Source organism: Salvia miltiorrhiza, chromosome 3 (assembly GCF_028751815.1).
Source record: "Salvia miltiorrhiza cultivar Shanhuang (shh) chromosome 3, IMPLAD_Smil_shh, whole genome shotgun sequence".
NCBI classification, from domain to species: Eukaryota; Viridiplantae; Streptophyta; class Magnoliopsida; order Lamiales; family Lamiaceae; genus Salvia; species Salvia miltiorrhiza.
Window position 1 is genome coordinate 2018852 of NC_080389.1, and position 25603 is coordinate 2044454.

Genomic DNA, 25603 nt, shown 5'->3' on the forward strand with positions numbered 1-25603 from the left:
ATCCTAATCTAACCACGGATTTTCTCGTGGTGAAAAACGATTACAACGTCAAACGACGTATCCCACGAATCAACGAATCACGAAGAACAACAGCAGTTAAAAGACAACGCACATTATTAATCGTACACAAATTAATAATAGAGCCAAGAAATTAATCCTGGGCTCTGATACCAATTGAAGGAATATTAAATTGAATTAACGTTCCGTTTGCCCGATGATCGTTTCTTGGTTATTATTAATTTGCCATACAACGATTAATTCCTAACATGCTCCTATGAATTTAACAGCTGCACACAGGTGTTAGGAAAACTTACTTGAGAATCGGATGCACAGATGGTTGATGATCGCGTCGAATGATTCAGACTCCAGCTCTGATCTTCTCGACTGTATCCCGCTCAATTCCCAACGTTGGATGGACAACGAGCTATGAGAACTCCCAAGACAGAATGGCACCTCACGTTTTTCTGCGCCTCCCTCTGCTCTCAAACCCTAATATTTTTATCAGTGTGTTTTCCTGAGAGCTGACAGCTGTATTTAATAATACAGAAAAAGGGAGGAGGCGCCACTTTCTTAGTGAGGGCCGAAAATTCTGTCTTCTTGGGCTAGGAGACATTGGGCCAGCCCAGGGACCAGATACAAGGAATAAAGATGGGCCTCAAATAAATTAATTCATCCATGGTCAGCCCAGACCATAATTAATTCATAGATATCAGTTCATTCCACTAGAGAACCGATACTGACTTACCCCTTTATTGCCGGTGATGAGTCGGGGCTTGTATTTAGACTTATTAAATCTCCGTATTTAAAATATCCGACATCCATTAATTAATTAGAGCTCTGACAGCTTAAATTAATTAATCTCTTAATAATTCCTTAAGCAGTACCACTCAATCTTTATTATTACGCCTGAACTTAATCAACCTGCAGGGTTTAGCGTAATAAACCTTATTGAGCTCCTTAAGGGGATGTCATTATCCTATACCGGATACGGGTACTAATACAGATAATCAAATATCATATATTAACCGCTATCACCCAAGATACAGAGTACTCGAGTTAGTATTTAACTCTCGCCCATAGTAAGTCAAAGTGATATACGAATTAACATATATATCTGAATACTTATTAGTATTAAGATTTATGAGTCACCGAGATCTTGATTCTTCACTTAAGTCAGATAGAAGAATACATCTCAACTGTTGGTCCTATCAATACGTAATGACGTACCAGTATAGACAAGTAGCCAAGACAAACTACTTCCATCTATACTGCAGCCTAAACCAATAACTTGTCCTAGAGTTATTTCGGCTGTGATCATATTATATCTCTTAAGGTTATTCCAATTATATGGTCTTCTGTGATCTACAACACACCATATAATCTACTTATACAGAGATAAAGAACATACATATGCAATCATGAACACAATCAGATAGGAGATAAGAATAGTGAATAACAGGAATCATTGTATACAAGCATAAAGTTCTTGCTTTCAGTATACAAATCCAACACCCCTTTCCTCTTCTAAAGCTAAGTTTTTGTTCTATCCTCTGTTATTGTATTTCGATTCATGTCGCTACATGATGGGAGTTCTCATGGCTTTGGTTCTATGTACAGTGGTAATATCTCAATGTATGAATCATACTATTTCTGTTGAAGGCCATAAATTATGTACGCATATGTGATTTGCTGCCCCTCTGTAATATACTTCAACCTATATTTCTGAACTTCTAATACATGATGCGTGGGGTGAAATGTATATGAAGATAGTGAACTGAGATAGCATAAAATACCTTGAGGTATAGGTGTTGGTTGGCTGCTGTGGGTGGATTGTGTTGGTTGGCTGCTGTGGGTGGATTAAATGGGAGGATTCTGAAATAAATGATATAAATCATACTTGTTTCTTTCAATAAATGCAGGTTGCAAATGGAAGAAGATGAGGGATAAATGCCAAGGTTTACCTTAGAGCTTATGGCAGTGAATCAATGTTCTTTCTTACTCTTGGATCTTTGGGTATTATCTGCACTGGAATGGCTGGAACAAATTTGCGTTGTTGCTTTTGTAATTGCAGGTGAATAATGGAGGAAGGTGGATGAATGAAAGCCAAATCTCACCTTGGAGTTTCTGGCAGCAGCTTAGACTAATTACTTCCTTTGGTTTGCTGGTGATTAAGGGAGTGTTTTGGCTGAACTTGTAGGCTAGGAAGGCAAAGGGGCGATGGAGTGCACTTGAGTGTGCTAAGGAGATGGTAGTAGGGTGTAGGGGAGGGGATTGGGAAAGAGTGAATGGTCGGGGTGAAAAATGAGTGGTGGGGAAAAGTGGTGGTCAAAGATTGATGGAAAGAAAAAGAAAAAAAAATAGAGAAGAATTAATGATGTATTTTCTATGTCTCGGTGATTCCGTAACTGAAATAAAATACTGACTTCGATTCTGCTTGATACTGTATTTACATAAATCTCGATTTCGACATGTGATATCTCGCTAAAATTGATAAGTTATAAAATGAATCAAAATTAAATCCGTAGATTTAATTCGTTCGTTGTTCTAATATATAAATTAAATCCGCAGATTTAATTAACTCACGAGTCTGAAATAATCCACAACTTGAGTAAGAATAAAATCTAATTCCATCTCGCTTAAATAAATAACGTGACTTTGCTAAGTCAGTTATAACTCTGAAATAATATCATTGACTGCTTTAACAATATAAATTCAGGATCATAAGCTGAATTCATATCAGAATAATATCCGTTTTCATTCACTCATGAACAAAAATACACACTCATTACTGGATTTAAAATATATAAAAGAGCGGGTCACTACATTATTTCTATGAATTAGTTGCACCTCGATTATATTTATTCATTCAAGAATTGGGGTGTGACAGAATGGTATCAGAGCATGAGTTTTCTTTCATGTTTCTGATAACCATAAGCTTTTGATGTCGAGTCTAGAATAGTATCTCTAGATTTCTAAGAATGTCAGTAGCCCTCAGCTCGCCGTCACACTGCCGCAACTAAGGTACGATAATAATTTCAAAATATATATGTATATTCAAAGTTATGAAAATTTTCAAGAAAATGCGCGCCTTATGTTTATGATGTTATGTGAATGCTTTTTGTCGTGTTTGGGACTACCCGAACCCATAACAACTCAATGCATGTATTTCGTGTTTGGGACAACCCGAGCCCTTAACGAATCAATGTATGTATGTATGTATGGTCGAGTTAGATTCCTTGAATCTTTCCGGCATAAGCAAAGTTTTTCATGAAAGGGACATTTAATGTCCATATGACTCAAAATTTCAAAGAAAGCAAATATATGTATGTATCTATGTATGTATGAATGAATGATGAGAAAGCTTTATGTTATCATTTTAGGTTCACTGCCTATATGATTAGAATGATGAGTTCTTTTACAAATCGTTTGAGAACCACCCAAAAATGCCTTACGAATGTTAGTCGTGATAGCACCGCTAGAACGACATAGAATGGACCTATATGATACCAAAGATTTATGATTGAAGTACTTAGAAGTAAGTGCTTTAAGTTAGAAGTTGACTTAGAGCTTTATAAGAGATAAGAAGTTGACATGATTGGGGGCGAAGCTCCCATTTGACTGAGTAATTCGTTGTGCTGGGTCTGGCCAGCCCACATGACTAAGATCTCGGTGATTGTCAATTAAGATTTTTGACCTTGAGTAGAGCGTCATTCCAATGTATAGACTCTCACTATGTAGTTGCCACAATAAGATTTTTCTTCCATCACAATAAGCACAATATTATTAGAATGAGTTCGTTTGTCAACAGTTCTCGAGACATGAGACGTAGCATTCTCACGATTAGAAAATGTGATAAGCATCAAGCTATGTAGGTGCACTGATAGTGAATGTCTAGTACTCCAAACTAGATTTCCCAAGTATGCAATTTCGAGGACGAAATTTTTATAAGGAGGGAGGAATGTAACACCCCGCCTATTTATATTAAGTTTAGAATTTATTTTAAACTTAGATTAGGATGATTTACGCCGGAAAAATGAAAAATGATTTATATTTTAAATTCCAACAAAATTTCTTTTCAGAAGCCTTTATAAAAATTTAGTCTTTTGAAATTTTGTGCATTTCATAAATCGGATTATATGAATATGTGATTATTCTATATGATTAGTATTTATTTGTGCATGATTTAATTTAAGTCTATGTTAGGCTTTAATTATTTAAATGTGTTGGGCTTTGACAAATATTTATTTGGGCCTTAGTTTTTATTGAAATGATATTCTATAAATACCAAAGCCCAAACCAATCTCCTCCTTTGCACCACAGCCAAGTACAGCACGCATGCTGCTGCTTGTATTTCACCATGCCTCTACAATTGCTACACTATTCACCCCCATGCGTCCACTCCTGCAAGTCATCCAAAAATCCCTATGATTAAGGGATTTTGGTTATTTTTTTTCAATTTTCACGTCTCACACTCACCATGCGCGCCCACTCTTTTGACTCACAGTTATCAGCGCATCTCACCACCATGCGCGCCCACTCTTTTGACTCCTTCACCCACGCTTCCTACCATGCAGTATCTTTTGACTCCTTCACCCACGCTTCCTACCATGCCTTCTACTGCAGCAAGTACCTTACTTGTAGTGACCCGCTCTTTTATATATTTTAAATCTAGTAATGAGTGTTTATTTTTGTTCATCAGTGAATGAAAACGGTTTTTATCCTAATATGAATTCAGCTTATGATCCTGAATTTATATTGTTAAAGCAGTTAATGATATTATTTCAGAGTTATAACTGACTTAGCAAAGTCACGTTATTTATTTACGCAAGATGAAATTAGATTTTATCTTTATTCAAGTCGTGATTTATTTCTGACTCGTGAGTTAATTAAATCTGCGGATTTAATTTAAATATTAGAACAACAAACGAATTAAATCTACGGATTTAATTTAGATTCATTTTATAATTTATCGATTTAAGCGAGAAATCACATGTCGAAATACGAGATTTATTTAAATAAACAGTATCAAGCATATACGAGCACACGATCCATCTTACAGTTACAGAATCACCGAGACAGAGAAAATACATCAATAATTCTCCTCTACATTTTTTTTCCTTTCTTTTTCTTCTCTTTTTCTTTCCATTAATTTTGTTCCCCACTCCATTTTACCACTAAATCTACTTTTTGACTTTCACCACCATTTTCCCCACCACTTTCACCACCAACTCAATTATGCAACAACACATATTGTTCCAGCCATCAAGTCTTTTCTACCCTCACCAAAACGTGTAGAAGAAGTTGAGAAAGGGAGAGAGAGTTTCCTCCAACTCCAAATTGTAACTTGAAGAGGTATATACTAAGCTTCTTTATTTTGAATTCAGTTGCATATCATCCAAACGGTTCCCAAAAATTCTCAAATTAATTGTGTATCATCTTTCATACATTTTCTATATTTTGGTAAAATTTCAGAATATTTAGAGCTCGCATGATTTATTTATGAATTTGTAAACATCACTGCCCATCTGGAATACATTTTTGGTAAACAATCTTTGGGAGATCATAAGTAAAGTTTCAATCGGTGAAAACCTTTGAAACTTGAATATGTCACTCTAGACTCCCGTATCTTTCTTTTGACATCGGCCTCACCATTTTTGAGTAAGGGAAACAACCGGTATAAATTCTTGAAATCTAGTTCTTATTCCATGTACCATCCAGTAGATTTTACAAACCTACGACTTTGAGGTGGAAAAGGCCGACTTAAATATTTGATTCTCAAGCCTATCTTTCTACTGAATATTCACTGACATGTTGGGAACTTACTTGTTCAGTTTTAGAATTTTTGGTGAAGCTTAAAGTGGTTTTTCCGATTTATGTTCTGAATCTGCCAAACTTGAACTCTTTTTGTGCACTGAACTTTAGATAGTCATATCTTCTAAACCATGAAGGTTCTTAGAGTAAATCCAACTGGAGAGTGTTATGATCTCTCCCTAGTTTCCAGATTGACCTTTGGGGTTCCCAGTGGAGTTTTGTAAAGGGAGATATGAATTTTTAAAGAAAGCCCACTGACTTGGTTGTAATCTGGAAATATGAAATTTACAGATTTTTGCTTGTTAAATACCCATCTTTGAGAGGGCATATCTTGCTCGTTTGAATTGTTTTTCATTCGATTCAAATTGGAGAATGATCCTTGAAATGTCTAGTTTCCAGAATGTCTTTTGGAGCCTCATTTGGAGATCCGAGGTAGATTTGGTGTCTGTTGTAAAACAACCCCTTAAGACACTACAAAAAAATATGGCTATTACTACATGCCTCTAACGACATGTAATATGTATGTCTAGATAAGACCTCTATTACGACAACTTATTTTTTAATATTAATTGATATAAAATCGATTAATACTGTAACAACATAGCCAAACTTGTGTCGCAATATAGTGTCAATTATGACACCAGAAAATTCTTCATCTCATCCATAGAAAATGAGTAATTGTTTTCCTTTTTTAAAAGAAAGTAGAAAAACAAAATAGAAGAAATACTTGTTAGATATTAGCGGCAACTTTCCCACCAAAGTTTTAATAACCTCCCACCAATTTTTTTAACTATTTTATATTCTAAAATTCAAAAGAAATAAAATTGTTCATCTCATGCCCTACCCACCTACGGTTTCTTCCTCACAATCTTTCCCCTCCCCAAATTAAAAGCCCTAGCATTCTTCCTCACCTCCTCTTTCGCCGGTGCCGTCAACCACCACCGCCTCCTCCATCACGCCGGCAAGCACTCTCTCTCGCTCTCTCTCTGTAATTGTTCATTTCATCTCTGTCAGCTTTCGCTTCCGCACCCGCCGCTGTTTCCGCTGGCCTCTGTTTTTCGAGGTTAATTCCAGAGCTGCTCTGCTTCGAGATTGAGGATGGAGTTTGATTGAGTTTGATTGTTTTCTCCACCAAAAGAAAACTCTTCTAGTTCTCCTCTCATTCAAGGTGCTTGCTTACACATTTCCTTTTTTTTCCTAGCTAACCAAAAATTCTCGATCAAATTTCATGTCTTTTCTGTCTAATTTTACATTCATGAAAAAGTATAGTGTTGCATTCATCTTCAACTACTTGAAGCTAGCCAAAAAAGGAATTGTATGCCATGCCAGCAGCTTTTGTTGCGCGTGGAAGTTTTTGGCTCTAATCTGAACAGACTATGTATATATGTGTTCTACATGTCTAAACTTATGTCTTGTTCTATTGTTTGGCCTAATCTAACTACCAAAATGGTTTGTCTGTTTAAATTGTGATTGCAGGCAATAGGTTGACAGTGATATTATTAGCTTCATGTAAGATGATCTTCACTCTTGTTCTCACATTGATTAAAAGCACATAAATTCTGCAATATAACTTAATTTATGAGAATCAGTGATACTTGGAGTTGCAATCCTTGTCTTAATTGGCGGTTGCATATTTTGTCTCACAGTGATACCGAGATTGAAGGCTAAATGTAAGCATACATTCTTTAACCTTTTTTTCGATTCCATTTGTCATTTCAAATGATTGTTTTTCATAAAGATGGTTGAATATCTCTGTATGTATATTAGCAGCTGCCAATCTATTTATCTAAATTCATTTGATGTCTCTACCACCTATTGGCTGCGTAGTGTATTAATTTAAAGATTAGTACAAACAAAAACTCAATTAATATATGTATGCATAAAGATAGTGGAGGACAAACTGTGACATTAGATATATGGGTGGTGCTACTTGTTTGATTGGATTTTCATTAATTGGTCGAATATGCTTATCTTCACTCTGCAGGAGCTCAAGGTGATCACGCAGAACTTCTCGTCGAGTAATTTCCTTGGTGAAAGTGGCTTCGGCCCGGTCTACAAGGGCTTCATCGATGACAAGATGCGCCCCTGGTTAAAGGCCCAGCTCGTCGCTGTTAAGCTCCTCGATTTGGATGGATCACAGGGCCACAAAGAATGGTTGGTATGTCTTTTCTTTTGTTTTTTGTTAATTTGCATTTTGTGCTTCATGTAATACAGTTGACTTTGATTTTTTTATTTACAAACAGAAGTGATTTTTCTTGGTAAATTAAGACAAGCTCAGTTGATGAAGTTTATCGGACACTGTTGCGAGGAAGAACACAAGCTTTTGGTATATGAATACATACAAAGAGGAAGCCTCGAAAACCAGCTTTTTAGAAGTAAGTTCAATTTATTTTTTACCAAATTGATTAAATCTGCCAGCTTTGTGAGAGAAGATAGATGGAGGCATGACTTATAGCTAGTTTCCACCATAACTGATATGGTTTATTCGAAAAGAAGCCTAGAATTAGTAGTTTTGACTCTTTGATTTTTGTTGTGCTTTTCTTTTGCTACTTGTTTTATTTTTTATTTCTTTTGGTTCTTTGGTAGGTAGATTTCGTAGGCAATAGTTTATCTCCAATGCAATATTGGTTCCTTTTTGAAATTTTAAAAGGACTTTTAACATCTCATATGGTATCTGACCCCATAACTTAAGTGAGTAAATGACATAAAAATTATGATCTTTTATCATTTTATAATTCACATTATTCATTATGGTTTCATTGTTGACCTTAATATTTAAACACATCCTTCCATTTTTCTAAAGTTAGTATATGATTTAATACACATCCAGAAAAGTGCATGTATCACTTATGTATGGGAAAGGTGTACTAGGAGTTGGAATGGCTCTAAAACAACATTGCGACAAGGTTTGGATCTCTTCTTATTGGCCTCAAATTAGTTTAATAGTTAGAGGTTAATGTAATGAGTTTCACAGGCTTGTGTAAAAGATGAGAGTGTTGAATGTTGTGACATGTATGCTTTTTTGCATACTTTTTTGGGTTAACTTTTTATAGTAATTTGACGATTGATTTAGTTTATGATTACTAGCAATGGTATTTGAAGATGCCTTGATGAAATGGTTGCTCCACATTGGTTTTGGTATATGATATAGTTTTGCTTCATTGATATTTAATTACTGAAATCAGATGTTTGAAATCTAAAGTGTCATAATTTTTTTTTCAGGTACAGAGAAGCTATCAAAATGTCAGATTCTTGTAGCCAGAATTTTAGCCAACTTTTTCACCAGAGAAATTTGAAGAGTGCAATATGTTGCTGACAACGTACTCTAATTTTCTTTTCGTTTGGAGATAGTTAGTACTAGGATTTAGAGCTATTTTCATAGCATATAAGATAACAACTATTGGTTTTAAGTCTTTTAGTTTATTTATTATTTATAATTGTAACAAAATTCGAATAGATGTTTGAAATGATTATAATATTGATGTTTATAGTTAAACATGTCTTTCTGCTATCCTATTTTTATTTTATACTAATTTAGAAATTATTAGCATTACCAATTTGGAATTGGATGGATACGCAATTGTAAAATGTAATACTATAAAATTTTAATTTAATAATAATATATTGTAAAATGTAAATTGTCTTTAGCGACATGAGGAAATGATGCTAAATTGTATTTATCCAAATGATTGGTGTTGTAATTGGTTATATATCACGACCCGTAATTGTGTCTGGATATATACTTGCCCTTTAGCTACACTAATACACGCGACACCATAAATAAATGTTGGGATAGATCAAATGTTGCAATAAGTATTTTATTATGACATTTTTAGATGTCTTCAAAGGTGATTTTTTTTGTAGTGAGAGCTCAAGTTGTTGAATTATTTTCTATGTATCAAAGTTTATTTTAAAGGATGTTTCGTGAAAGATTTAGTATATGTGCGTAACAAGTTTGGGACTATTTATTTTAAATGAGGTCCGTTCTTTATTTAAATTAGGATGGACTTTTAATGAATATTTTTGGGATTAAACTATTATTTCTTGATTTATATAAATTATTTTTAAGGACTTATAAATATGAATTTCGATGGCCTACTGACCTACTGTGATCGACGGTTTGTCGATGTCTAACAGCTTTGAAAATTTTATAGCAAGTCCCTACATGAGTCTTGAGTACCCTGGTAAAATTTCAAGCCATTCCAACTTCGTATGATACTTCTTTAAAGTGCAAAACCTAAACTGCACATTACTACTGAGAATTTCAGAGAACAGAGAAAAGAGTCATTTATTTAAGTAGCTTCCTGGGTGATCTAGCTTTCCAAATTTTTATGGTATTAACCTTATTGTGTTATTTAGATATCCACCAAAGTTGAGCCCAGTTTGACAACGTTTACTATTTTTCAAAAATACAAGTTTTCGATTGTTCAAAACTGCCGAACATGGTAGATCGTGGTAAAAACGTCATATCTCTCAAACCACTTGGAGTTTTCGACTCTATTTTTTTTATATGAAACTAGACTCGAAGATCTTTCTTTCGGTATGAGTCTCGAGTCCAGGAGATGTCGGAGTCAGAACAGATTAAATTTTGAAGTTGAGTCAGTGTAAAAGCAGAGCATGTTTTGATGATGTTTGATTGTGATTCTTATGTGCCTTATGTTGAGCCTTTTTATTTTATTTTATTTTTTTTAATTTTATAACATTACTTGTTCTTATTTATTAAGCCCGATTAATTATGAGATTATAAAGCGAATAAGTTGAAGTATTTATTTTCTATTGACTACGAGGAACGGGGTTTATTTAATTGACGGATTAGAACACCCGATGAGAACGGATTGATTATGATAATCTATCCGACCTCATGTGACGAGCCTTATTTAAATTATTTTATTTCGACAATTAGGATTTATAATAGAATTTCCCAGATTATTATCTCAGAATAATAATTATCGGAATATGAGTCATGCATAGTTAAATTACGCATTCTCATTAATTGAGGATTTTATTCGAGCAGTATCTTATTTATATTCTCGTAATAAAGGTCAAACACGAGATTAATAATCAGTCAAGGAGCTACTGTACCACAGAAAATTTCTATCAGGTGGGCATTACTTTCATATATCAAATGAGTTTAAATGTTACGTTCAAGCAAGTTATTTCATGACTAAATTAATTGAAGTTATTTCAAATATTGTCTTGCCATAAAATGTTTAAATTTCAGTATGATATCTATCTGATGTGACTTTAATCATGTAATCGAATTCGGGTCTTGAGCAGTTGATAGCTATCCTGCCAGGGCTAGTGTACACCAGTGACCGTGAGTCATCTAGCGGGTTGGCCGGTCAAGTGACCGTGAGAGGTGGCCACCTCTCCGGCACAAAGTTCCAGATATGATAGATTACAAGAGAACTTAGTCTGCAGACGAACTTTAAGAATCACAAATGAATTTAGTAAGCTTGGGCCTTTTAGCAAAAAAACTCCCTTGCTGTACTGTTTATGATGGCATGACAATTTACAGTTTTGAAGCATGTATTTTTATAATTAGGCATACGTGTCCACTGAGTACTTTTGTACTCAAGCCCTGCATATATTTCTAAATGTGCAGGTTGAGCAGCTGCCGATGGTGATGAAGTGACGAGCGAGATTCTTTTGTCTTATTATGTATTAATGAACTCTAGGGTTACATGTCTTCATACATGTAATCAGAACCTTATTCCGCTGCGTACTCAGAAGTTTTATGTTATTTTGGATAAGTCGGAGTTATCCGAACTTGTTAGTTATTTGAGTCTATACGACAAAAACTCTGTTATATTATAGATATCCATGTTGTTAACAATGATGAAATACGATCCTTTCTTGTTTGATTATTCCCCTTTCTACCCCGCTTCTAATCTCCCTCCATTAGCCACGATTTCCCGGCTTAATTATCCTTAATTAGGACCGGTCGTGACAGAGTGGTATCAGAGCAGTTTATTTGCTCTGAACCCTAGAGTTAACCAATTTTTCTAGTATGATCACTAGTATGAAAGTGTCAGTCGACAAAAGCTCAGCACTTCATCACATCGTTATGCTCAGCAAGAAAGAATGTGGTAATGATTTTAAAACATTGAGAAGTTCACGTTTTATATGAATGTACTGATGCTTACATTCAAGTTTATGCATTATTGATTGATTAGATATCTCAATGAACTTAGATGCGTTAAGAATGCATGATCACTGTTACGAAAAGAACAATAGAAGCTAGGAACTCAGTCATATTTCACTATAGCCATGGTGAAGAGCTAAGAAAGAGGAAGAGAATCCAATGAAAGCAGTGCAAGCAGAGTGCCACGCACGAATCACTGAAGCAGGCATAGTTCTTCATTCAGGTTGTTCACGCAAGACGGAGCACCTAATCGACTATTGCCTTCGATGATAGTTTAAGTACAATATTGCTTATAAGTGATGAGTGCAACTGATGTAATCAGTTAGCTAATCCCTAATAAGCTGAGACTCGCTTCTAGCCTCGATTATCACTAGCTATGGCTTGAGGATAACCTTCATGATTCATGTATGAACTTCAGAGTTAGACTTACGAGGGGTCAAAATGCTTTGTATATGATGTTATAATATTACGATTAAAGCTATCAGCTTATAGTTTCAGATATTCGGAACCATTCTACTTACAGTACCTATCGCAATAGATAAGGACATGACTGAGAATCCCTATTGATTACGATCACCTACTACGAATTGGAAAGACGAGATGTGATATGGGTACTAGCAGTTATCAACCATTATGATTGATCATAAAAGTTTACGCAAGTGTATAAGACGAGAGAAGTTCTCGAAGATGGTTTAGAGTTTAATAATAGCTAGAAGCGCCGACAGTGGATCAATGCTGGAACAAATGAATTAAGATTCTAATGAGACCCTAAGGATATACTCCAGATAAGTATATATACCTTAACCTATCGAGGACATCGTCTCAGTTAGAACGTCATGGATTATGCATTTAGTCTGGTAGCCGTAATGAGAGCATTGACTAAGGTCATTCCATGACTTAGTATTACACATGGAGACACATACCCTATAAGGTGCTCAGATGAGCAAAAGCTATTTCCTTATTGAATGCGTGATGATTCAGAAGGTCTTTTGCAATAACACGGAAGAGTGCTTCAAATTATATGGTTGCATTTCAAGCGCTATGTGAAGGAACACTAAGTACTAGAAGTACTACATTAAGATCATATAGAGGAACATTATTGAGTAAGGTCGAGCCTACCTTATTTCGCCTATAGAAAATGTTTAAGGATTGCATTAAACTAGGAGGCAGACTCCAAGTTTGAGAAGCTCTAGAATATTCTCAAGGACATGTTCAAGATATTAAGAAGAAAGTGGTGATTTTAGACCAAATATACCTTTTGCAGCCAAGGAACAAGAATTGCCAAGTTCGGAAAAGTATTTCCGAATGACTGAGAAGTAGTTGTGTCGGACCTGGCCAGTCCACATGGCCAAAATCTCAGTAGTCGTCATATATGGGTCTTTAAACCTATATATTTTAAACCTTCATCTGAAAAGCCAAACGGGTTCAGACTATTAGGTCATTTCGTTTCGACCTTTCAGTCAATTCATTTCTACCCTATGGTTATTCATTTTCAATTGTTTGGCAAATTATTGAAACACTTTGCCTAATTGCCATTTGTTATTTGAATCATTGCGATCTACTAGTTGTTGGTAGATTTTCTGTGACCCAAGGACAAACAGATACTTATCTGATTAAATCAGTCAAACACATATGCTTCAACCCAAGGGTCAAGCACGTAATGCATACAGACAATCTCTTGTGCATTTAGTAGGACCTTATTTGTGTATTTCAAAAACGATGATCATTTCGATGCTTTTGTATGCCCCTATGTTGGCTTAGTTATTTTGACTAGTATTAGTACGGAAACGCTGGTTAATAGGGCATTTTAGAACTGAGATCTTTCATGATGAATTTGCAAGATAGCCAGTTCATCATGTATAATGCTTGAATAGATCACCATATTTAGATTCAAATGTTGATGAAATAGTCCTCATTGATACTAATTTCCCATGTCTATGTAGCGACCCTATCAGTCTTTCGCGGCAAGTCGAACCGCTATGTTTTATTTATATGTTCGCTTAAGTTTTAGCAGGAGCAGAACTCGATGAGTTAAGGAGTAACTATAGAAACGATAGTATGTCCTTATTGCATTTTAATGCGCTGATAACTTGTGTTTTTACTCATTAGAATGCCACCAAGACGAGGGCGTCCGAGAGGAGGGGGAAGGATTCCCCGTAATGATGAGAGAGGCCCAGAAGCAGGGCCAGAACCTGAATTAGTTCAACCACCTGTTCAGCCAGAACGGCGGATTGAGGAATTATTCTTGCGACAGAACCCACCTACCTTCAACGGGACAGGAGACCCGGCAGAAGCTGAGACTTGGGTTCGCGCTATTGAACGCATTTTCAACTTCCTGCGTTGCACCGACCAAGAACGCCTGACTTGTATGTCCTTTCAGTTGACTGGGTCAGCTGATTTCTGGTGGGAAGCAAGGATGAAAACGATGACAGCAGAGCAGTTAGAAAACCTGACTTGGGAACAATTCAAAGCCGGTATATATGACAAGTATATACCCAAGAGCTACCGCAAGAAAAAGGAGGCTGAATTTTACAATCTGAAACAAGGAAAGATGTCGGTAACTCAATACGACAGGATATTCTGCGATATGTCTAGATATGCGCCGGAACAAGTTGACACAGATGAGAAGATGGCTGAAAAGTTTTGTGCCGGTCTGAGGCACGAGATTAGGATGGCTTTGGCAAGCCACGGAGGATTGTCTTACACTGAGTCGCTCAGCCGAGCGTTAGACATTGAGGCAGCCATGCCAGGAGAAAGACTTGCAATTATACCTGCGCCAGCACCTCCACATGATCAAAATCATAATCAGAATTTCAAAGGAAAGAGGAGATGGGACAACAGTAACCCGAACCAAGGCGAGAAGAGGCCATGGCAGGGACGGGTCTTCCAGTCACAAGGTTATGGAAGCCAGGGCGCACCGAAACAGATGGGAAATAACCAACAAAGAGCCCCACATTGTCCCAAATGTAACAAAAGTCATATGGGAATTTGTAAGGCCGGCAGTGATAGTTGCTATATCTGCAACCAGAAGGGGCACTATGCAAATCGATGCCCGAATAAGCAACATGGAACGAGTTTAAGGCCAAACCCACCTATCCAGGCTCCGCATCTGCGAGCAATCCAAGCTCTGCCCCAACCATACCCAAGGCAGCAACCACAGTATCAGCAGCCACAGCAGCACCAACAGCTACAGTACCAACCACAACCTCAACAACCGTATCAGCAACAGGCCCGCCAACAACAGCAGCGACAACAGAAACAACATGAAAAGCCTCGTCATGCTAGAGTCTATGCTATGAGGCAGAAACAGCCCGAGAACAACCAGGGAAACCTGGCAGGTATGGGCATGCTACTCAATACTCCTGTTGTACTTCTATTTGATACGGGCGCATCGCATACTTTCATTTCAAGTACATGTGTTGACACATTAAAATTTAAAATGGAAAGAGCTGACCAGAAGTTGAGTATATCATCACCTATAGGAGGGATGACGACAGTAGATCATGTGTGCTTGAACCTAGAACTGAACATAGGGTCACTCAAGATTGTAGTGAACAACTCCTATGTTATACCGATGGGAGATGTGGACATAATCCTAGGAATGGACTGGCTAGTCGAGAACTATGCCACCATCCTTTGTAACGAAAGACGGATATCGTTTCGACCCCCAGGAAGGGAGCCGTCACATTTCCACAAAATTAGTATGGGAAGAAGAAAAATGATCATCTCCGCCCTGCAAGCAACGAAAATGATGAAGAAAGGATACCCAGCTTACCTCGTATACTTGCACGGAGAATTGGGTACTGAAAAGAGTATAGAAGATGTAGAAATTGTACGGGACTTTTCAGATGTATTTCCAGAGATTCTGCCAGGACCACCACCGGACAGACCAATTGAGTTTACCATTGATTTGGAGCCCGGGGCAGCTCCCATTTCGAAGGCACCATACCGAATGGCTCCTAAAGAGTTGGAAGAACTCAAGATACAACAGCAAGAACTTTTAGAACTTGGATTCATTAGGCCAAGTGTATCACCTTGGGGTGCACCCGTACTTTTTGTGAAGAAAAAGAATGGCACATTGCGAATGTGTATAGACTATAGAGAACTGAACAAAGTGACACTGAAGAACAAATATCCTTTACCAAGGATAGATGACCTCTTCGACCAGCTCAAGGGAGCAAGCGTGTTCTCGAAGATTGATTTGCGATCTGGTTATCACCAGCTGAAGATTCGACCAGAAGACGTACCTAAGACGACATTTCGAACTAGGTATGGCCACTACGAATTTGTAGTTGTGCCATTCGGGCTAACCAATGCGCCAGCTGTGTTCATGGACCTCATGAATCGAGTGTTTCATCCGTACTTAGACAAATTTGTCTTGGTGTTTATAGATGACATCCTGATCTACTCGAAGAACGAGAAAGACCATGAGGAACATCTGAGAATTGTCCTAGAAACGTTGAGGACGGAGCGCCTTTATGCCAAATTCAGCAAGTGTGAGTTTTGGCTCAGCGAAGTCACGTTTTTAGGACATATTGTATCATCAGAAGGGATTAAAGTGGACCCTGAAAAAGTGCAAGCGGTGCGTGAATGGAGATCGCCTACTAACCCTAATGAGATAAGAAGTTTCTTAGGATTGGCAGGTTACTATCGGAGGTTTATGGAAGGATTTTCCAAAATTGCAAGGCCAATGACGCAACTACTCAGGAAGGGAATAAAATTTTCTTGGACAGAGGAGTGCGAGAAGAGCTTCCAAGAACTCAAGGAAAAGTTGACTACGGCACCAGTGTTAGCCGTCCCAACAGCTGATAAGGAATACGTGATCTACACAGACGAGTCCAAAAATGGACTTGGTTGCGTGCTGATGCAAGAAGGAAGAGTGATAGCATATGCGTCACGATAGCTTAGGCCACATGAACTGAATTACCCGACTCATGATCTGGAGTTAGCTGCAGTGGTGCATGCGCTGAAGATTTGGAGACACCACCTATATGGAGTTAGGTGTGAAATATTCACAGACCACAAAAGTCTGAAATACTTTTTCGAGCAAAAGGACCTTAATATGAGACAAAGGAGATGGCTCGAACTAGTGAAAGATTATGACTGTGGTATTAACTACCACCCAGGCAAGGCCAACGTAGTGGCTGATGCATTGAGTCGTAAGACTCAATCTAAATTGGGAGCTCTCATCACTCGAGAGACGGTGCTCATAAGGAAATTTAGCAAAATGAGCATAGAAGTGGTTAAACCACCAGGGACGATAGCAAGCGTTGTGGCAACGGTACCTAACTTGAGGAAGACGATCGTAGAAGCACAAAGAAAAGACGGGAAGATGGAAAAACTACGGGAAACAGTAAGGAAAGGAGGCGTCAAGAATTATCAAGAAGCATCAGATAATGCTATCCTCTTTGAGGGAAGGATATGCATCCCCCACGATGATGAGCTTAAGGATAAAATCATGAGTGAGGCTCACGATACCCTTATACTGCCCACCCAGGGAGTACTAAGATGTATCAGGACCTAAAGAAACACTTTTAGTGGGAAGGCATGAAGAGAGACATAGCGTCATTTGTGGAGAAATGCCTGGCATGCCAACAGGTGAAGGCCTTACACCAAAGGCCATATGGAAAACTACAATCGTTGGAAATTCCAGAATGGAAGTGGGAGCACATCGCAATGGATTTTGTGACCAGTTTGCCCAAAACAAAGAGAGGAAACACTGCCATTTGGGTAATAGTGGATCGACTCACAAAATGTGCTCATTTTATACCAATACCGATCACACACGGGTCAGACAAGCTAGCTCAGTTGTATGTTCGAGAGATTGTACGCTTACACGGTGTACCCGTGTCAATCACATCAGATCGAGACTCGAAGTTCACATCTAGATTTTGGATGAGCTTACAGAAGGAGTTAGGCACGAGGCTAAATTTCAGCACCGCCTTCCACCCGCAGACAGATGGGCAGTCTGAAAGGACAATTCAGACCCTTGAAGATATGTTGAGAACAGTGGTGTTAGACAGAGGTGGAAGTTGGGAAGCAGTGCTGCCGTTGATTGAATTTGCCTATAATAACAGTTACCAGGCAACTATCGATATGGCACCATATGAGGCATTATATGGAAGAAAATGTAGATCACCGCTTTATTGGGATGAAGTGGGTGAGAGAAAAGTTTTAGGACCAGACATGGTCAATGAGATGGTTGAGATAGTATGCAATTTCCCAAGTATGCAATTTCGAGGACGAAATTTTTATAAGGAGGGAGGAATGTAACACCCCGCCTATTTATATTAAGTTTAGAATTTATTTTAAACTTAGATTAGGATGATTTACGCCGGAAAAATGAAAAATGATTTATATTTTAAATTCCAACAAAATTTCTTTTCAGAAGCCTTTATAAAAATTTAGTCTTTTGAAATTTTGTGCATTTCATAAATCGAATTATATGAATATGTGATTATTCTATATGATTAGTATTTATTTGTGCATGATTTAATTTAAGTCAATGTTAGGCTTTAATTATTTAAATGTGTTGGGCTTTGACAAATATTTATTTGGGCCTTAGTTTTTATTGAAATGATATTCTATAAATACCAAAGCCCAAACCAATCTCCTCCTTTGCACCACAGCCAAGTACAGCACGCATGCTGCTGCTTGTATTTCACCATGCCTCTACAATTGCTACACTATTCACCCCCATGCGTCCACTCCTACAAGTCATCCAAAAATCCCTATGATTAAGGGATTTTTTTTTTCAATTTTCACGTCTCACACTCACCATGCGCGCCCACTCTTTTGACTCACAGTTATCAGCGCATCTCACCACCATGCGCGCCCACTCTTTTGACTCCTTCACCCACGCTTCCTACCATGCAGTATCTTTTAACTCCTTCACCCACGCTTCCTACCATGCCTTCTACTGCAGCAAGTACCTTACTTGTAGTGACCCGCTCTTTTATATATTTTAAATCTAGTAATGAGTGTTTATTTTTGTTCATCAGTGAATGAAAACGGTTTTTATCCTAATATGAATTCAGCTTATGATCCTGAATTTATATTGTTAAAGCAGTTAATGATATTATTTCAGAGTTATAACTGACTTAGCAAAGTCACGTTATTTATTTACGCAAGATGAAATTAGATTTTATCTTTATTCAAGTCGTGATTTATTTCTGACTCGTGAGTTAATTAAATCTGCGGATTTAATTTAAATATTAGAACAACAAACGAATTAAATCTACGGATTTAATTTAGATTCATTTTATAATTTATCGATTTAAGCGAGAAATCACATGTCGAAATACGAGATTTATTTAAATAAACAGTATCAAGCATATACGAGCACACGATCCATCTTACAGTTACAGAATCACCGAGACAGAGAAAATACATCAATAATTCTCCTCTACATTTTTTTTCCTTTCTTTTTCTTCTCTTTTTCTTTCCATTAATTTTGTTCCCCACTCCATTTTACCACTAAATCTACTTTTTGACTTTCACCACCATTTTCCCCACCACTTTCACCACCAACTCAATTATGCAACAACACATATTGTTCCAGCCATCAAGTCTTTTCTTCCCTCACCAAAACGTGTAGAAGAAGTTGAGAAAGGGAGAGAGAGTTTCCTCCAACTCCAAATTGTAACTTGAAGAGGTATATACTAAGCTTCTTTATTTTGAATTCAGTTGCATATCATCCAAACGGTTCCCAAAAATTCTCAAATTAATTGTGTATCATCTTTCATACATTTTCTATATTTTGGTAAAATTTCAGAATATTTAGAGCTCGCATGATTTATTTATGAATTTTTAAACATCACTGCCCATCTGGAATACATTTTTGGTAAACAATCTTTGGGAGATCATAAGTAAAGTTTCAATCGGTGAAAACCTTTGAAACTTGAATATGTCACTCTAGACTCCCGTATCTTTCTTTTGACATCAGCCTCACCATTTGTGAGTAAGGGAAACAACCGGTATAAATTCTTGAAATCTAGTTCTTATTCCATGTACCATACAGTAGATTTTACAAACCTACGACTTTGAGGTGGAAAAGGCCGACTTAAATATTTGATTCTCAAGCCTATCTTTCTACTGAATATTCACTGACATGTTGGGAACTTACTTGTTCAGTTTTAGAATTTTTGGTGAAGCTTAAAGTGGTTTTTCCGATTTATGTTCTGAATCTGCCAAACTTGAACTCTTTTTGTGCACTGAACTTTAGATAGTCATATCTTCTAAACCATGAAGGTTCTTAGAGTAAATCCAACTGGAGAGTGTTATGATCTCTCCCTAGTTTCCAGATTGACCTTTGGGGTTCCCAGTGGAGTTTTGTAAAGGGAGATATGAATATTTAAAGAAAGCCCACTGACTTGGTTGTAATCTGGAAATATGAAATTTACAGATTTTTGCTTGTTAAATACCCATCTTTGAGAGGGCATATCTTGCTCGTTTGAATTGTTTTTCATTCGATTCAAATTGGAGAATGATCCTTGAAATGTCTAGTTTCCAGAATGTCTTTTGGAGCCTCATTTGGAGATCCGAGGTAGATTTGGTGTCTGTTGTAAAACAACCCCTTAAGAGCTCAAGTTGTTGAATTATTTTCTATGTATCAAAGTTTATTTTAAAGGATGTTTCGTGAAAGATTTAGTATATGTGCGTAACAAGTTTGGGACTATTTATTTTAAATGAGGTCCGTTCTTTATTTAAATTAGGATGGACTTTTAATGAATATTTTTGGGATTAAACTATTATTTCTTGATTTATATAAATTATTTTTAAGGACTTATAAATATGAATTTCGTAGGCCTACTGACCTACTGTGATCGACGGTTTGTCGATGTCTAACAGCTTTGAAAATTTTATAGCAAGTCCCTACATGAGTCTTGAGTACCCTGGTAAAATTTCAAGCCATTCCAACTTCGTATGATACTTCTTTAAAATGCAAAACCTAAACTGCACATTACTACTGAGAATTTCAGAGAACAGAGAAAAGAGTCATTTATTTCAGTAGCTTCCTGGGTGATCTAGCTTTCCAAATTTTTATGGTATTAACCTTATTGTGTTATGTAGATATCCACCAAAGTTGAGCCCAGTTTGACAACGTTTACTATTTTTCAAAAATACAAGTTTTCGATTGTTCAAAACTGCCGAACATGGTAGATCGTGGCAAAAACGTCATATCTCTCAAACCACTTGGCGTTTTCGACTCTATTTTTTTTTATATGAAACTAGACTCGAAGATCTTTCTTTCGGTATGAGTCTCGAGTCCAGGAGATGTCGGAGTCAGAACAGATTAAATTTTGAAGTTGAGTCAGTGTAAAAGCAGAGCATGTTTTGATGATGTTTGATTGTGATTCTTATGTGCCTTATGTTGAGCCTTTTTATTTTATTTTATTTTTTTTAATTTTATAACATTACTTGTTCTTATTTATTAAGCCCGATTAATTATGAGATTATAAAGCGAATAAGTTGAAGTATTTATTTTCTATTGACTACGAGGAACGGGGTTTATTTAATTGACGGATTAGAACACCCGATGAGAACGGATTGATTATGATAATCTATCCGACCTCATGTGACGAGCCTTATTTAAATTATTTTATTTCGACAATTAGGATTTATAATAGAATTTCCCAGATTATTATCTCAGAATAATAATTATCGGAATATGAGTCATGCATAGTTAAATTACGCATTCTCATTAATTGAGGATTTTATTCGAGCAGTATCTTATTTATATTCTCGTAATAAAGGTCAAACACGAGATTAATAATCAGTCAAGGAGCTACTGTACCACAGAAAATTTCTATCAGGTGGGCATTACTTTCATATATATCAAATGAGTTTAAATGTTACGTTCAAGCAAGTTATTTCATGACTAAATTAATTGAAGTTATTTCAAATATTGTCTTGCCATAAAATGTTTAAATTTCAGTATGATATCTATCTGATGTGACTTTTATCATGTAATCGAATTCGGGTCTTGAGCAGTTGATAGCTATCCTGCCAGGGCTAGTGTACACCAGTGACCGTGAGTCATCTAGCGGGTTGGCCGGTCAAGTGACCGTGAGAGGTGGCCACCTCTCCGGCACAAAGTTCCAGATATGATAGATTACAAGAGAACTTAGTCTGCAGACGAACTTTAAGAATCACAAATGAATTTAGTAAGCTTGGGCCTTTTAGCAAAAAAACTCCCTTGCTGTACTGTTTATGATGGCATGACAATTTACAGTTTTGAAGCATGTATTTTTATAATTAGGCATACGTGTCCACTGAGTACTTTTGTACTCAAGCCCTGCATATATTTCTAAATGTGCAGGTTGAGCAGCTGCCGATGGTGATGAAGTGACGAGCGGGATTCTTTTGTCTTATTATGTATTAATGAACTCTAGGGTTACATGTCTTCATACATGTAATCAGAACCTTATTCCGCTGCGTACTCAGAAGTTTTATGTTATTTTGGATAAGTCGGAGTTATCCGAACTTGTTAGTTATTTGAGTCTATACGACAAAAACTCTGTTATATTATAGATATCCATGTTGTTAACAATGATGAAATACGATCCTTTCTTGTTTGATTATTCCCCTTTCTACCCCGCTTCTAATCTCCCTCCATTAGCCACGATTTCCCGGCTTAATTATCCTTAATTAGGACCGGTCGTGACATTACTCCCTTAAATATCTCCCTTATTTATCTAATTCCTCACCCCAGCAACGAAATTCCAACAGAAACAAGATCACCATACATAGCATATCAGTTAACACACAGCTCACTCCACTCTAGCAAGAACCACACCCGTGCAGAGAAAGTGAAGCCAACAAGCTTTAAATCACAACTTTGCATACTTTTAAGCTCAAGTGAGCTCCCTTCGCCGGGCCGTTTATTCGCCGACCGGCCACTAGGCTCTGAACCGAGAACGTGTACTCGTTCCTCCATCTTCAGGCTACCAAACCCAACAATCGAAAGGTCGAAGCCTTCTCTGTATTTTCCTGACCAAAGGCCGCAATATCCTTCGGCGGCCAACGTCGAATTCCCGACTTAGCAACCGGCCAACTTACGGCCTTCGTTTCTCACTATCCTTACGACGAAAAAGGATCGAGAAACCACCGTTGTGTAGCCTGATTTACCTCGCACGAGGAAAACTAAGTCGTAGACCTTCGCGGCTAAACATCATCGCGGAACGACGACCAGAAAAACCCCCGGCGAACAACTTCCATTAGTGCTCACTTGGACAGGGGTAAGTTAACGCCCTTGTTTCAGTGCATTCCCGTTTCTATTATATTATGGGAAATTTCTAGAGTATAGATGGGAGTGTGGTGAATATTCGTACAAAGTTTCATGTCATTTGAACTTCGTTTACTACCCTTTTAAAATTCGAGAAGTCTACTGCCCGTATCTGCTGAAACTGTCGTGAGACAGATGATTAGGTTAATTATTTCAGTAACCATATGATGATATTTTACTCTCACATTTTTATTGTATAAATATATATGTGTTAGCTATCTGCATATAAAATTTGAGGTCATTCCGATAACGTTTGATATTTTTCAAAAATCTGGACTTTCAGTTGGCAGAAACTGCCGAATCTGGTAGGCGATGGGAAAATCGCTATATCTCTTAAACTACTTGGAGTTTTTCAACATATTTTTTTTTCAATTAAACTAGACTCAAAGAGGTTTCTATTGATATAAAATTCGACTCCATACGAGTTCGGAGTAAAAGCAGTTTATTGGTTGAAGTTGAATCTATACAGTTTTGTTAAAATGGGCTGCCTTCTTATATTAATTAGACTTTATAATTAGTTTAATTAATTTATTTAAAGAATGATTTGCATAATAATATTAAATTATTATTATGTGCATATTTTAAGTAAATTACTTATTATATGCTAAGCATGACATGATATTGCATTATATTTTGCAATAAAAGTATTTATGATTTAATTGGTTTTATTTATAATTCCAATTATTTAAGAAAATCGAGTAAGGATATTGTTGGTGTCCTTAACTCAAGAATTTTAGTTTTCAATTATTATTCATTAAATTTTTGAAAACCCGGCGTGATAAATCATAGTAGTTAAGTGCACCCACTAAGACTTTAAGTTAGCTTCACGAGACCTATTAAGAATAGAATTTCTTGTAGGCTTTGTGACCAGGGGGATTAGCGTTGCTTTCCCAAAACAGGTTTATATGTGATTATGATCTTCAGGCTTTGCCTAACCAGGTGGGCTTACTTTCCAAATGTATAAAGTATGATTGAGTTATTAAGCTCTAAATGTTTCAATGAAATGCAAATTGTTTATTTAATAAAATGCAAACTGTTTATCCAATAAAATGTTTATGTGCACTCTGCTCTGTTTAAGGCTCGCAATTCATGGATCGATCGAGGTTCTCTTATGGCCTAACACGTTATTTGAGAATTGTGTACACTTGTTAGTTGTTTCGGTGGGTTGATCTCCATCGGGCACTAATTCATGTAAGAGGCGTTATAAGGGTGCTTGGTTGGATGTGTTCCGGAGCATGTATCATGTAAGGCCTGCCTGGGTAGCGTCCCGAGGTCAATTCAACTTGTCTGAGTTACGTCCTCAGGGCAAGTGCAATGGGAGAAATGGATCCGTCGGTGGCTAAAAGGTCCGGGATCACAGCGAGTAACAGAAAGGGAGTGTGACATGTGCGCACAAATGAAAGAAAATGTTTTAACATGCTTAGAAGTTATTTCATTTTAAAACCTTCTAAGTTATGTAAATTATGATTGGATAAACTGTCTTTACGAAAATATGAAATATTTATGAAAATGCATGCCCACTAAGTACATTAGTACTTAGCCCAAAAATACTTTCAAATGTTTTCAGGTTGGCTGGCCGGTGCTGACGGGACGGAGCTGAGGCTAGAGATAAATTTCTATGTTAGACTTCCGCTGTAGCAATTACTCATATCAGTCTTTTGTTTTCCCAACTTAAGATCTTCATGTTAAATTTCAAATGATATACCTGACCGAGCTTAGACTCTTCACTACTAAATTTATGCCAATGAATGTTGGTTGTCAGAAGCATGAAACAAAACTTGTGATCCAAAGGGGCTTAGCCCGACTCGTTATCTTATTATTCGGGTTTTAACAAGGTTGTTCCTTGTTTATTTCTATGAATTAGTTGCACCTCGATTATATTTATTCATTCAAGAATTGGGGTGTGACAATGTCTTTGTCGTTGGATAGTTGAGTGGATCATTTGCTTTTGAAAAAGGTGCTTGTGTGCCTTGAAAGTCTTCAGTTTTGGCATCTGCTTTTGAAAAAAGGTGTCTGTGTGCCTTGAAAGTCTTTGATTGGAGTCAAAAGTTTGTCTGCCATCTGCTGCTTTTGAAAAGAGTGCCATAATTGTCTGCTATCTGCTGTTTTTGAAAAGAGTGCCACAGTTTTGAGTGAGACTCATGATGGAATGGTGATGTCGGCCTTGAATTTCCTGCATCGAGAAAGGTTAGTTGAAATTTTTTTATTTTTCTTTCTTTTTTCTTTTGTCTCTTTTTTCTTTTCTTTTTTGTTGTTTTGAATTTTTCATCTTTTCTTTCTTTTTCCTTTTGCATCTTTTTTCTTTTCTTTTTTATTAATAGGATGAACAGGTAGTCAGAAATCAAAGGGATCTTGTTCAC

General features: G+C 36.8%; 1 protein-coding gene and 2 long non-coding RNA genes across 6 annotated transcripts in view; all 3 read left to right on the plus strand.

The window, feature by feature from the left end:
- LOC131016821 (putative late blight resistance protein homolog R1C-3) overlaps positions 1–25603 on the plus strand; it is a 629159-nt gene that overhangs the window by 95412 nt on the left and 508144 nt on the right. The window lies entirely within an intron of this gene.
- On the plus strand, positions 5280–22539 carry LOC131017079 (uncharacterized). 3 transcript variants are annotated; one of them, XR_009099396.1, is made up of 4 exons: positions 5280–5352; positions 10853–10912; positions 19518–19610; positions 22278–22539. It is a non-coding gene; the product is annotated as an uncharacterized LOC131017079 (long non-coding RNA). The 3 variants fall into 3 exon arrangements; XR_009099395.1 differs by lacking the exons at positions 5280–5352; positions 10853–10912 and adding an exon at positions 21712–21771 and having other exon boundaries at positions 19145–19610; XR_009099394.1 differs by lacking the exons at positions 5280–5352; positions 10853–10912 and having other exon boundaries at positions 19145–19610.
- LOC131016997 (uncharacterized) lies at positions 6595–9307 on the plus strand. Of its 2 annotated transcripts, XR_009099301.1 has the most exons (6): positions 6597–6979; positions 7288–7320; positions 7401–7481; positions 7796–7969; positions 8055–8186; positions 9034–9307. It is a non-coding gene; the product is annotated as an uncharacterized LOC131016997 (long non-coding RNA). The 2 variants fall into 2 exon arrangements; XR_009099300.1 differs by having other exon boundaries at positions 6595–6979; positions 7288–7481.